Genomic DNA, 15,178 nt, shown 5'->3' with positions numbered 1-15,178 from the left:
ACAGGCTCTAGCCCTCTCAGCTCCAGCCTGCTCCCCTGTCTTGCTCTTGAGGCTTGGGCTGTGGCCCTCTTAGCTCTCACCTGCCTGTCTCACTCTTACCCCTCTTGTGGGGCTTGAAACCCCAGCACCCTGGTATGGCTTCCAATCCTCCCCGACAGTCACAATCCGGTCCACCGGTATCTGACTCAGATGGAACACAAACACAAGCACCCGTTTCCAACTAAACATCTCCCTCACTCTGGGTCAATCTCACCCTTCAAGCTGTACTTCCCATCAAGTGCTCAGCTCCCTGCTCCCATAGATGACTAAATTTCTACCTCTGGGTATGCCCAGACCATCTTCTACCTTGGCAGATCTTAGAAGGTCTGTACCTAGCTCATGTGTAGGTCAAAGTAGATGTACCTCTGCCTAAATCCCTGACTTGGCTCTGAGTTGGAGACTTTCTCAGAGCAGCCCCAACATGCACGGGCAGGATAACACCAAATACAGCGGCCACAGACACTTTCATTCAAAAATGCTTGTAGTGGAGCTGCCTGTCTGTAATGGGGCCTTTCCCCTTCCATTATGAAAGAGAAAAGGGAAGGACACGTAAAAAGGGACAATTCAGGCTAGGAAGCAGCAGCAAAAGGGGTAGGAGTCTCCAGCTGTGAGAGAAGAACCTGCTAAGGAAGAGGCAGGAGGCTCCAGCCTTGAGAGGACAGCCTGCTAGCAAAAGTGAGGCCCAGAGCACAGAGAAAGACAAAGGTGCCTGACACTGTGAGCAGGACTGAAAGAAAAGCCAGAGGCTGGAAGAAGCCCAGGAGAGGGACTGCAATTGGCCTGAGGAAAGGTCCCAGAAGAACCCATCTGGGACTGGATGAGCCTTGGGAATGGCCACTGCCTGGGAGACCCAACAGTGGAGAAAAGATGTTGTGAGGTGTGGAGCAGCTGCAAAGGGAATATAGGAGGCTGCCTGTATAAGAAGCCCACTCATGGTCCTGGCCAGGAGATGCTCTGTAGCTCATGGAGCAGCAAGGCTTGGCTGGTGGTAAGTGGGGACATCGACTAGGACAGGTCCAGGGTGAAGGGGGGACTCTAAAAGCTTCACCCCAACTCACAAAGGTACTGGTGCCTGCACGTGCCAGCTCCCTCAGACTCAGTTCCTTTCTCAGGCTGAAGCCATTCAAATCCACCTTTCTATACATCCAGAATAGTTTCCTAATGCCTGGGCTATGGGGTAACTGACTCTAGAGTTTATTGCTGTGACCATTTCTGTGGATTATGCACACTTACATTTCCTGTGATGAAGCGTATTTCAGGAAGGCTGGGCAAAGCTGGGTTGCGGTGAGAGGAGCTAGGCGGTATACATGCATAAACACCCAGAGCTGGAAAGCATCATCACACCTGTGTGGGCAGATCATTATGACACAGCACTGCATTGCCCAAGATAGAAGCACAGGGCCAGATGTGCTGTAGCTGGTGCAACCAAATGTAGAGGTGCTGGCCAACTTTCTTTTGGCTCACCCTTGCAGGATGGCATGAGTTTGTACTGTACCTATTCACCTTTGGGGTTTCTGCCAGGGCAGAGGGCATGGCTGATTCCCCTCAGCAGAGACTCCCAAAGAAACACATCCCCTTTCAGACTGTTTGGGCAGCACTGGATCCTTTCTTGACAAAAGGAAGATTTCACTTTCTTCCTTCCCTTGAAGGTCTAAAGAAAACCTGATGTTAAGCTGTGTTTTTTAAAAAATGGTTCTCCACTGTCCTTTTCCTTGAACTCCCTCCTGTTGGAAGCACTGAGCTGCCTACATTGTGCTGCAGGTTGCAGATCCTCATGGTTCAGTGAAAAGGCAGCAGTTCAGCAGTCAGAGGAGGGAGTTCAGAGGCAGGTGGCAGTGGCTCTACAGATATGCAGATAGTGGGGTATGTAAGGTGGGTTTGGTTTTACAAATCTGGCACAGTCACCAGGCCCTTGTACCAAGAGTGTTGCTGAAAAAAAATGGTCTTGTTTTATGCACATGTGCCACAGTGGGGTACAGAGCACTGGTGTACTACCACCACAAACCAGCAAGTCTTTCCAGCAAGTAACAAGTATTTTGCTACCCACCCTTTTTGACACTGGTGCCATTGATGATGTGCGGCATTAATGATGCCACACACAAGAAACTCATTCAAATGGTGCTTCTTGAAGGTTAGTGAGAGTTTTTGGTTTGTATACCCCAATATTTGAGCATTGAGTGTTTTCAAGGTCTGGGCAAACATTTATGCAGCTTGAACGATAGAAATTTTGGCAGGGAAATTTCAATTTTTCCATTATATGCAGCTTTTAGGAAAAGCCCAGTGGCAATTTTATGTGTAAAAGTTTCTGAAACATTTTTTTCAAAACAATTTTAATGAAAGTTGTATTAAAATTGGTGCTGCACATTTTTGTTTCCTGAAAAATGCAGTAAACTGAAATTGTGTTTGAAATGGCTACTGAACAATTACTGTTTTCCCAAACATTTTTCACGTTCAAAGTTCTGCATGCTTTGGGTTTTTTTCTTTTCTTTTTTGATTACACAAAGAATCTTTTGGGAAAAGTCCCATCCCCCAAAATTCAGCAAGTTTCATTTGTTTTTAAATGAGATGTTACCCAACTTCTTTCTATTCAGCATCTCTCATGTTCACGCTCAATTTACAGTCAATGCTCTCTGATGCAAGTTCTTTCTTTTGCGGACTTACACAAGTCATTTGCTGGCCTTTTGCCAGTGTAGACAAAACATGCCCATGTGCATAAAACAAATTCCCTACATCAGGATGCCATGCTATTTTCTTTAAAGTTTGTAATACTTAAATTATTATCTTTCAGTACGAACTGGATACTGTAGTCCTTTTAGACTAGATCTTTTGTTCCATGTGCAGGTTACAAAACAGTTACAGGAAGATATAATTTCTCAGTGGCTGGGACTTTCCTTTTGCTGTGTTTTTAAAGAGCCCAAGAAGGCAGAAACATAATCCACGAATGGGCCTCTTAAGTAGTTCAGTAATGTATGTAATAATAATATCTAATATAGATCTTGATATATTTTATTGTATTGCTCATTTGTTTACAGGCAGTCAACTTACAACGTTTCAAGTTACAATGTTTTGTACATACATCTATAAATTGACACTCTGTTTCAACTTTATGACATCAGTTTTGACTTTACAATGCTTGATCTGATGCAACGCTGTGTGAACGAACAAGTTCACTACATCACCCATCTCCCTGGAGAACATCTGGCCAAACTTGCTTGGACACTTTCTTTAAGAAAGAGGACAAGACTCCAGAAAAACCTGCAGCCAAGACTCCTGACGAGACTCCAGACAAGAACCCTTCAAAAAAGTCCAACCAAGAGCCCTTTGAATAGTCCAGCAAAGTCACCTCTAAGAAGTCCTTCCAAATCAATATGATTGCTATTTACAATATAAATACATTAATGTAGATATATTACTCATCTATAATTGATTGAGTACAAAATTCTGGATTATTTTTGGTGAAAATAGGGTATCGGGCCTTGGTTCAGGAACCAATTTCCCTTTTACAACATTATTTCCTATGGGAAAATTGGTTCCAAATTACAAAGTTTTGAGACACAGTTTTTGGGAACCAACTGTGTCAGAAGTCTGAGGACTGCCTGTACATATTTACTTCCATCAATACTTTCAATAATAGTAGTAATAAATGTAATATTTTATTTTATGTATGTGTAGAAAAAAGTCACTGAAATGTTTCCCAACACAGAAGTTGATATTTTTCAGGGAAAAAAATGTTTCTTTCCCTAATAACATTTAGTAAAACAGAGAAACTTGAAAAAGCACATCTTCTCCTATCAAGAAAATAGTTTGACATTTCAAAATTCAACAGTATGTTTCAACTGAAAAAATATAAAACTATTTGCTTCAGTCTTTCCAAATGGAAATATTTTGAAAGTTCTTGTTCTATGGAAATTGTTGCTATTTTGACTTACCACCCATCTCAAGACTAAAAAAATGAATGCTGAAATATCAGTTTTCTATGAAATGGTGATTTGCGTTTTTGAACTATTCATGATTTAAGTCTAAGAATTTCCCTCCTTCATCCTTAAAACTAGAGGATATGAAACCTGAATGCATAAAAGGCAGAATATTTTGCAAACGTTCATTTCTGTCTTCTTGTACAATATGAGATTTGGAGTGCTCCAAATTTTACAGTTTTTTAAATCCAGGTGTAAATGCAGAAAAAAATATTCACAAGTGTGGCAATACTTTCCTTGTTGTTTCTGTTTTGTATTTTTAACCCAACTTTAAAAAATATGGCTGGGGTCTAGATGTATCCCATCATACTGAGATAAGACTGTCTGTTTGATTCAGGAATGGGATTTAGGTTTCCAATTCAGTCTTTTAACTGTAACTCTTTTCTCTCAGTCTCTCTCTCTGCAGTACATGCTAATAGCTGGGAACCATCGGCTTCAAAATTTGAGTGGGAAAAACTGATCTCACTTTTTACTAAGAAGCTTAGAAAGAACTTCTCTGACAACTGATTCCATTAACAGCCTTTGAAGGCTTCTTGAGGCATGGGATAATAATGCTTGAGATCAAAGATAGTGAAACGGGAAAAAGTGGCCTGCTGATTTGTTGTGGTATGACAAATCTTTTGTCCCTGTGCGTATAGCTGGATGTTTATAGCATTCTAGTAAAGACTCTGCTTATCTCAATGTTATGAGTACTCTGCTCAGAAACACTCAGCTTTTCTTCTAGGATTGCCAGCATTGTCTACTTTTTTTCACTGGACAGATATATAGTCATGATTATTTCAGCATTTGTATCCTGTTTGACATGTTTCCCAAGGGGAAAAAAGGCACCAAAGAAATATAACCTCAGACTTGAAATTCTGAAGCAATGTTTAACTCTTTGGTTTTAACTAAATAAATTCCTCATTTTTAGGAGCTGGGAAGGGAGAAGAAATACTGGTCTATAAAACCAGGATGTGTTTGTGGGTAAGGGAGTAGCTGGGGATTTGGCAGATGCTGGGAACAGTTCTTGGTTGTGCTACCAGTTGCCTGGAGAGCCTGGGCCAAATCACGGTTAATCTCTGTTTCAATCCCCATTTGGGGATAAAAATCATTATGCCAGCTCCCATACACATTATGCAAAACATTATGCTTCTCGCACCTTTTAACAGCGTGTATATTAAGTGCCTTTTATTCTTCCCTAACTTCTATTTCATTGTAATTCTTTCACCCTTATGCACACATGATTTTTCCTTATGGATTCTCCTAACTCCTCATCCTTTCCCCAGCACAAGTGGATATAGTTGTAAATATTTTGTATAGTAATCAGTTTTGTTAGAAGACGATCGTTTAGGAGAGGGCCATACACCAAAGGGGAGCGAGAGAAGCCAGTCATCTCCTGGGTGCATGAGGGAGGCAGAGTTAAGGTGGCAGCATGTGGTCTGTGATGGACAATGGTTGTATTACTAGCAGGCAAGTACCTTTTTGTGTGAAGGAGCAGAGGGTATATATTCTTAGAGGACTTAACTGTTTTATCCATTTTTGTCAGCTTCTGTCAGGTGCTCTTTGAGCATTTAGCAGCTTGAGCTGCTTCACAACAAATCTTTTATTTATTTCCTAGGTAGATGTTAGTGTTTAACTGGGGTAGGATGGGTATAAGTGCAGCTACTGATGGAGAAGATGTTAGCACCAGCAGCTGTGCGTAGACTTCTATGCCTCAGCAACTGTTCTAGTTTAAAAGGTAAGAAGAAACTTAAATCTGAATCTTTCCCACATTGTTGTTTATGGCATGAATGAGGCTGGGTTGTTCCACGCAGGCCTGTTCTACTGTTAAACTCCAGAAGTGTCTAAGTAATGTTTGTTGGAGGGATTCCTTTGGTCAGCCCATTTATTGTTATTCTTTAGCTGCCCCATGTCACAGCTGTCATGGCAGATGTTGAGACAGAGATAGTTGTATGCTCTGCCCAACCTCATCAGTCAAACTGGAATGTACTCAACACCCCAACCAACCCAGCAAGTGAGAATGTACGGCACAAAAATGTTCAGTCCTAATGTGAATTATAGTTAAATGTCACTTTGATCCAACATCAAACAAACAAAAAAAAACACCGCCCGCTTCCCGGAACCTATTCAAGAAGCTTGTTTGTGCCAAATGTTTGTCATGGCTAGGTAACATTTTTAAGAAGCACTGGCTAACCAAGAGAAAGACTGGCTATGACAAAAAAAATCCTCCAGATCTCTTATTCTAAGACGTCTTATTAAAAGGTTACCTGGAACATTTAAACAACTTTAAAACAGCTCTAAGTAAAATTTCACCCTGCGAGGCCACCAGCATTCATAGGATGCCAGCAATTTTGGCTGACAGTAAGCCCAATTTAGAATTCAGTCTCAACCAAGAAATCAGACTGGGTGCTCCCTATCTGCTGTGCTGTCTTTGACACAATTCTGGACCATGCTTTATGGAAAGTGTACTCTTCCTCCAACTTGCCTGCAATACGCGTAGAGAGACTTTCCGTAGCTTGACTGGACATTCCATTTTTCTAGGTTGCTCACTCAAGTATGAGGCAATGCAGCTGCCAGCATTTACTGGAAAACAGAACTAGGTTCAAAGGTTCTATTTGCTGTGGACAATCCTCAGCAGGGGCTTATCTGACAGCTATGTAGACCTCTCGAGTCTGAAGTTGGTGGGCAGATGTTACAGAGATATAAAAAGTGTCCAATATTTCAAACCTCCAATTTTGCCAAAAAAAAACTAACAGAAAAGTCTTACTTTTGGCATCGTGACATTTCTAGTTGAAAGAGGGGTTTTTTTTTGTTTGTTTGGGGTTTTTTTTTTTAAACTAACTAGTTCCATCTTTATTTAACTTTGGGAATGAAGCAGTGAGGGAAATGGGACTAGGGCTAGGAGCAGACGTTGCATTTGTCCCTGGGTAAATTTATTGCAGATCAAAAATGTCCTGTGATTGGCATGAATGCACATTGTCCTTCTAATTATGGTTCAGAGAGTGCAATGCTGCTTTTCTGCCATTGATTCAGTACAGTACTTTGCAATTTCCTAGGGTACACTGTTACTACTTCTTACTTGGAAACTTGTTTTTTTAGGCTTTATCCGAAGGACAGTGGAAATGGATGTACTGGGACAAACACAAGCACAAATTCTCCAAGGGCAAATGTGACGTCTGTTCCTAGGCTGAGTGTAGCAGAAGTATACTTAGTAGGGCTGTGAGAAACAGCACTGTTTTGTTTCAACTTCCATGTCACCATTTCAATGGGACAGTGTTTCCTTTCGAGTTTCATTTAATTTTGAAGTGCTCTTCTGTTCCATTTCGTTGAAACTGTTTTGCTGTTTTGACGACGTTTCAACATTTTGCCCATAGGCTATAATGGGGAAGCATGAAACTGCCTGTAACTTAGCAATTTTTTGGCAGATTTGGATGAATACAGCAGGGATAGTAGCTCCTTCTGAGGACATAAAACCTGCCAAGTTTCAAGGAGATGGGTTTAGGGGTTTCTGGGAAACTGCACCTCAAACTGCTCACAAGCAAAACTCATGTCACGTGTATGTGTTAAGGCGCAGCAGGGTGAAAACTGCAGGCATGGTAGCTCCTGCTGAGGCCATGAAACTTGCCAGCTTTCAAGGAGATAGGTACAGGGGTTTCTGGGAAACTGCACCTCAAGTTGCTGACAAGCAAAACTCATGACGTGTGACTGTGTGTGTGTTAAGGTGAATCCTCACAGGTGCTGGGGCCTCTACACAACATGGTAGTGTGCCCCAGTGAGGCCTCTCCTTCTCCCCTACAGCCTCAGTTCAGTCCACCACTTTAAATGACAACAGTTAAAGTAATATCTTAATGAGCAGCAGCACAGTAGCACCAGCAGCATCTCAAGCAGCCGAACTATGACAGAGCCCTTCTTTCCTCTCCTGCAGGAGCTTCTTCTCCAGCAGCTTCCAGAGAACTCTCCCTGCCAGCCCCAGCCCCAGCCCCAGCCCCGGGGCTTAGATGTGCCCAGGGCCCTGCCTTCTTCCGGTCAGGTGCTAGAGGTATTGGTCTAAGGACATGGCACTGGCAGACAAGGTTCTTTGGCATTTCAAGGTCCTTTGGCATCCCTGTGGTGCTCATGTGTTTTGATCCCTTGCCCCAGCTGGTTTTGGCTCGGCAGTGCAGGCAGACAGCATATGTGGGATCATCTGCCAGCTCAGACCATTTCTGGGGTGTGGATGCATGTGTGGATGCTGCAATTTCCTCCTCCTCAGCAGGCAGAGGCACAGCAACAGGAGGAGTGGACTCTGCTGAGCCACTTGCCTCCACGGCCTCTACCTTGGCCTCTTATGAAGTGCCTTCTGGGGAAGAAGACCTGGCTCTAGGGGAAACTTGAGGGGTGTGGAGTACAAACTCAGCTGATTTCCCCCTCCTTCCCTAAGATTTCCCTTGCTAGGGCACTCAGATCCAGCTCCAGCTCTTCCTTTGGCGCTGGAAGGCTCAGCATGGGAAGTAAAGTGGGGGTGGAGGAGACTGTCATGCTGGTACTGCTGCTTGTTGTCATGTTGGTGGTGTGGGGGGGGTTATGGCTTGTGCTCGTAGAGGGGATGTAGACTCAAGCACAGGCAGTGGCACTAACACTGCTCCCCTTGCCTTGCTGCCTGTACTAGTGGAAGCTTCAGGCCTGTTTGTTGTAGCAAAGAGGTTGTCTTTCTGTTTTTTTTGGGGGGGGGCTGAACTTACACCTCCCCCTCTACCCCCTTTTCTACCCCTCCCTGAAGTCTTGTCAGCTGCCTTTCCAGGATGCTTCATTGTGTTTTTCATAGTGTCCTGTCTTTATAAAAATATATAAATGTATGTGCCCTCCTATATAAATTGTATACTATAATATGCAAGATATAAATGTATAAAAATAAAAATATATGAATATATATGTGCCCTCCTATATAAATTCTATAGTATAATATTCAATACAATTATGAAACTGAAAAAAATAAATCAATTAATATACTAATAAAATAAAAGGGTCTAGAAAGAAAGCATACGGTATTATGGAATCTCACTTGCTGGGCTAGCAAATAGGAAATTAAATCAATGGTAGTAATAGCCTTTGTTGTCTAATGCTCCTGAGCTTCTGGAAGATAGCTCAGTAACTGACCCCAAGGCAGAAAGCAGACCTGTTCAAACAATGCCCTCTGTTTATGATATTTTTCCATCCCGTCCCCAGAGCACTGGGATTGGAAGGGACCTCAGGGAAGGATCACAGTCACTGACCAGCTACACAGTCTCTGTCAGAGCAGTCTTTCCCCCCTCTTCCCCTTCCCTCTCCTTATTTTCCTTATTGCCTCCTTATTTTCCTTATTGCCTCCGTTTCCCTGCAGGCAAGCTCTGCTTCAGCTTCAGAGAAATGTTTTGACTGCCCTTGTTTCATTTTGAGGCTGTTCCGAAGCCCTTCATTTCATTTTGATTTCTCTGTTTTGAGCTTGAAACGAGTCGAATTAGTGTTGAAATGAAACAGCTGGCAAAATTTTACACAGCCCTAATGCGTAGAAACAGGTGGAGCTGGCAGTCTGTGCCTTAGTTATTGTTTTATATGGCTAGTGCAACATTACCAAGCTGGTCAAAGGAGGCAGCACCTATTGTAAGACACCTGCAGGGGCAACATAGATGAGGCAGGGAATTAGGTAAATAGCTTGATTTAAAGAGCTAGGGCCATGTGCTTGGCTTTTAAGGTCAATGGAGAAACTTCTCTTAGCCACCATGGGAACTGGGTGAGGCTTCAGGGGAAGATCTAGTTTCTGGTCCTGCTTTGCCACTGATCTTACTATGTGTGCATGGCTGGGTGCATTTATTTGCTCTGGGTCTCCATGTTCCTGTTGATAATGCTGGGATAAGAATAATGTTCATACAGTAGTTCACAGCTTTGATGGTAGAGTTATTTAGGCAACATTCACAATGTTTTTTGTATAAGCTAATCAGTAGGTATTTGCCCCATTCCAGTATACTGGCTACAATGATAAATCATGGGGGGTTGTTGTCAGCTGGTAGTTGTTGTCATCAGGTCCCTGAAAGCAAATTATAGCTTTATTATGCATATAGTTGGCTCTACATTACCCACTGTACAAATTCAAGAACCCGTGACAGCTAATAATACAGAAATTCAAATTGATAACAGTAAATCAACCCACACAGCTAGATGATAATGTTTCTTGAAGACAGATATTGGCTATATTAAATCAAGAAACTGAAAAAGCTTTTCTTAATCTTAGAAACTGAAAGTGGGAAGCATCACTGCTCCTATGACTTGACTAGATGGTGCAAGTGGTTTTAAAAAAAAGTCTGGGGGAATCCTCAGTTAATTTCTGACTTTTGCAATGTAAGATATACTTGGCATGTGGGTGTCTTGGGTGAGATTGACTAGGTGTAATTTGTTAAATACAAATTTCATTTGTATTTTTATTTTTCTTGTACTTCTGCCACCTTTGTCAGGCAATCAGATATTATGAGCAGCTAGCATGCGAGTGAGCTTGTTTGTAGTGAATTTCAATGTCTTTTTTTTTAAATTATATTCAGGAATTACAGGACCCATCCCAAGGCAGACTATAACAGCTCAAGAAACAGAGATGCATGACTGTAATCAAGAATTGGATCAATAATATTAATTCAAGAAACTAATGCAGCTCATAGTAATTTAAAGTATAATCCTGTAAATTAGAATATCCTGGATAGAAAAAAAAATATTTCTCAGTGCTCCCTTCTACTGCTATTCCATTAGCATCTAGCATTTCCAGCAGCACATGAATTCCTTAATTAGAAGTAGAGGGTAGTCTCTGGATTCCAAGTTGAAACAAACAGACACAGTGAGATAAGCCCTAAAAGGCAGGCAATTGAACACTATGCATTTACAAAGACATGCATGCAAGCAGAGATAAAGAAATACAGACATATGCATTGCCATCTTAGGGCTATGCCTTCAAAATCAGCTGTCTAAGCATCATCTGAAAATTTTAGATGCTTGGATCTATTATACTAACAATTTTTTTTTTTGCATCTGTGAACATAAGAATACTCTCCCCCAATTGACAGTTTTGTACATTTATACCGAGATACCCATTTTCATGTTGATTAGTGATGAGTGTCAGTGAAACACTGGACCATGCAAAGAGACCTACTGGATCTCCAGAAGTATCTTAACAAGCCAGGCTGCTTGACTGTATTGCAGCGATTGGTTATGTTAAAAGAGGTAGATAAGGCTGAAGAGAAACTACCACGTTGCATTAGCCAGAGGGCTCTGGGCTAGGGGCAGACATTCAAAAAGCCTGAGCCTGAATTGATTCAGTCTTTGCAGGTTGGTCTAACTTGGCTAGGCTGAACTGGTTTGAAATTGGACAGACATTCTCTCTGGACTGGGGAAATTCAGGCACATGCCTGCAGTGGCTCAGGCTAGAAGCCAGGAGGCACTACTAGAGCAGCCCTCCCTTCCCTTCTGCCAGCAGCTGAGCTGAGGAGGGTATGGCCAGGCTCTGGCAGGACTGTCTCATTAGGGAGGTCTTTCTGCATGGTGGCAGGCTGGTGAAGGGGTGGCAGTGTTGCCAGCCCCAGCCCCAGCCCCAGATTAGCACTCTCAAGCAAGGGCAGGGTGTGGTGGTGTGTGTGTGCAGTGCATGCATCTGTTGATAAGTCTTTATCACCCGATTAGCAAAACAATAGTTTCTCTTCACATTACTTCAACTCCTCAAACAGCTTACTGCCTGACCTGTTGATTAACTCCAAAAGCCCTAAGCAGTTACTGTTCTGTCTCCTTATCCCAGTGAAATTGGAGACAGACACACACACAGACACATTAGCTAGCAGACCACATGCTGCCCATGCTCCCTGGTGTGGCAGAGAGGAGGAGGGGATCTCTGCTTAAGCAGTGGGCAGTGAGAGGGGGGAGGGAGAGGTGGGCACAGGGAAGCCAGCAAACCCTGCTGTGCCTGCAAGTCTGTGCCAAGCTCCAGCCAGGGAGTGGAGAGGAGAGGCCAGCCCTGCTGTGGAGCAGAGATCCCTGCCCAGCCTAGAGAGCATGCTGGGATGCTGGGGAACTCTGATTTAATTTAAACTGGCAAGGGGCCTGGGGCAGACATTGCATAAACCAGTTTGAACCAAATCAGTTAAGTCTGATACGACAGTCAATTAGGCTTAACTCAAACCAGTTTCGGCCATTTTCAAACTGGTTTATATGCACTGAACATCTGTTCTGTTACAGATTTAAATCAGTTTCTGATCACTTAAAATGGCTTATGTGTAATGTCTGTCTCTAGCCCTGGTAACCAGGCTGTCCTTTATGACACTACTACTGACACATTGAGTGTAGGCGGGGAAATACCACATGCCGACTGTAAAATCAGCTACAAGGTAGGGGTTGTCAATTTCTCATTAGTAATTCCAGCAGCTCATTTCATTATAGAGGTGGAGAATTATCCAGTAACTCTGACAGGACTTGAAAGACCTGTGCCTAATTCATTTATTTTCCAGCACAGATTTCCTGGATGAATTTAGGCCAGATTCATTTTTGTAAAGTAGGTACCTAAACAGGACTTTGGTACCATTTAAGTACTTAAGATGCAAACAGTCTATATAATACCACTGCTGAAGAAGCCACACAAAATTCAGGCACATAAATGTATTTAGTTTAATTACAATCCAGATAAATGGAGGTGAGGCACACATTGTAAATCTCAAGAGGGCTCAGTTTAGTAGGTGATATCAAAGCGTAAACTAAACATCAGTGGGTGTGTCTACATGTCACCACCGTACAGTGACGTTGTTACTGTGCTGTGCTTCAGTACTTTGTTTTGAAAGTACTAAACATGGCACAGTAACTGCTTGTATCATGCCATAAGGGCAGCACATGCTTAGTCTTTGCAGCTATGTCACTGTAGTGGTGCGCATGCCACTACAGTGGCACTACAGTTTTGTAGCTGGTGATCATGTGTAGACACACATAATCGCTATATTGCTGTAGCATGCCATACGGCAATGTAGCACATCATTATGTCACCATGGGGCGATGTGTAGATGCGCCCACCAAGTCCAGCACAAGGGATAGTACCCATGGCTGTTTTTACTCAGAAATATGGCTGGAGGGGTCACCCTTTTTTAATAATAACCTAATGGTTACAGCACTCAGAAATTGCAAATGTGGGTTCTAAGATCTCCTCACCTTGAGGGGATTCAAACCAATACCCTTCACTCCTAAGGAACATATAGACACCTAGCTATAAGCTAATGTTGGGGATAATTCAGGAGGGAGGTATCCTCCATTTATTCTGTTGAAGTGAGGTCCCTCTTTAGCTAGGAATACAAGAGTGAATAGTCTAAAGGAGTGCAAATAAAAGGAAACCTGAATGTGTAGCCTAGTGATTAAGGCAGCCCTTAATCCTTGGGTAGGGAGAGTTCTGGGTTCTGGGTGCTGCTTCCATGTTCATTTGTGTTTTTTTATCCAAAGGCTGCCTGAGAAAATTCATAAGCTTCAGGACTTGCATTCTTGGCTGTACACAGGTCTGTCTTCAACGTGATATTTTCTTATTTGCTCAAGTGGATGAATGAAACACTTTAAACAGAAAGAGATCACAGAGTAAACGGTTAGTTAAAATATATTTACTAGTGTGACTTTCTGAATTAATAAATACTGATGCTGAAATTACTGGACCCTCCAAGATTCATGGAACTAAGCAACTGATCACCTGCTGGGAGATCTCATTCACCTGATAAAGTTGATCAGGAGGTCACCTGTCTGGAAGTTAGAAGGCATAACAAAAAGCTTTTTTGCCCACTTGGTAGGGGGAGAAAGGACAGGAGAGAATATATTTTTTTAAAGATGTGGCATGCTGGCTGCAGATAAGAGAAAGATTCCATGGTTTTGAAGTAAGTCTCATGAGTGACAGGAGAGGAGTTTTAGATGTTATAATGGACCTTGGTTTGAGCCTCAAGGCAGCCTCCAACTGATAAGATGTGGTGGAGAAATGTTTTTAGGTATTTATTAGTTTGCTTGGATCTACACATTTTTATGCTAGCTAAAGAAAAAAGTGATTAGTTTTTGGAATACTTACAAGTCTGAATCTGTTTGTTCTATGATGATGTTCATTTCAAGGGATGAACTATGAACTCATAGAGGCCTCAAAGTAGTGATCAAGGAACATCTATTTAATCTACTGGGGTGGCTGGGGGAATTATCACTGAGCTTGGACTTAGGGTAGCTGGACTGTGATGGTTCATTTTGGAGTATCAGATGGTAAGCATGTGCGCCAAGGAAAGAGTATTGCTGTAGCCTGTCAGAATAAGAGACAAGAGAGGCCTGGGAATGCATGGGTCTGATGCGGCTTTAACTGGGCATGTCTACACGTGTGCTTTAATGTGCATTAGTTTATTTTAATGCGCATTAAAGCATCACAAAAAAACCATGCGCTTTTGCTAATATGCATTAAAATAGGCTAATGTTCCTTTTTCTAGTACCTCAGAATGGAGGGCATGGAAAGTGCTCCAACAGTGGAATTCCAGCACACCAGAACAGACTCAATTAGTTGAGACTTCTGGAGTGTGGCAATTGCCTCCCTCCAGCAGCCTCCTGCATCTCATATATCAGCATCCCCATGCTTAAAAATGATGGTGGGTGTGCTTGAACTAAAGCTCATTGAGTGAGCTTTAATTCAAGTGCCTCCACTGCTATTTTTAAGCGCAGGGGTGCTGATGCAGGAGACACTGCTGTACTTTAATTTAAGTGGCTCTTGGAGCTGCTTTAATTAAAGCACCACCCCCACCCTCATGCCTGGACCATGTGTAAAAGTGCCCTGAGGTACTAGACTTTATGTGGATTAATGAACACGTAGATGCACCCACTGGGGATGTGTTAACAGGGTGGTGTGACATGTGGACCGGGTAATAATATGTACAAAACCTATACTTGCCAAGAAGGGATTACTTGAGAACCTGTGAGCTTAATGAATTCTGCCATAGTGTGCCTGCTAAAAGGTAGCAATAAAAGAGGAGAACTCAGTTCATGTAGAGCTGATGTGGGAAGGAGTGGATTTCTAGCTTTTGGCTGGTGAAAGAAGCATAACTGGAACCAGATTGCTGAGTCAGACTACTGCCTACCACTGCCAGGCCCTTTTGTAGGTGGGAAAGCAGTGAAGCACTGAGAAGAAAGGCCTGTTAAGCCTCCTTGAA

At 42.6% G+C, this 15,178-nt stretch overlaps 1 long non-coding RNA gene across 1 annotated transcript in view; it reads left to right on the top strand.

Annotated features, from left to right (window-relative positions):
• Window positions 1-8,827, top strand: part of LOC149855468 (uncharacterized) — a 40,279-nt gene extending 31,452 nt beyond the window's left edge. The window contains exon 3 of the long non-coding RNA XR_016438564.1: window positions 3,072-8,827. This is a non-coding gene — a long non-coding RNA (uncharacterized LOC149855468). The remainder of the gene's footprint in view (window positions 1-3,071) is intronic.
• The last annotated feature ends 6,351 nt before the right edge of the window (window positions 8,828-15,178 follow it).

The sequence above is a fragment of the Crocodylus siamensis genome, chromosome 11, assembly GCF_052110815.1.
Source record: "Crocodylus siamensis isolate JL-2025a chromosome 11, ASM5211081v1, whole genome shotgun sequence".
Lineage (NCBI taxonomy): Eukaryota > Metazoa > Chordata > Crocodylia > Crocodylidae > Crocodylus > Crocodylus siamensis.
This window is presented reverse-complemented; position numbering and strand designations above follow the sequence as displayed.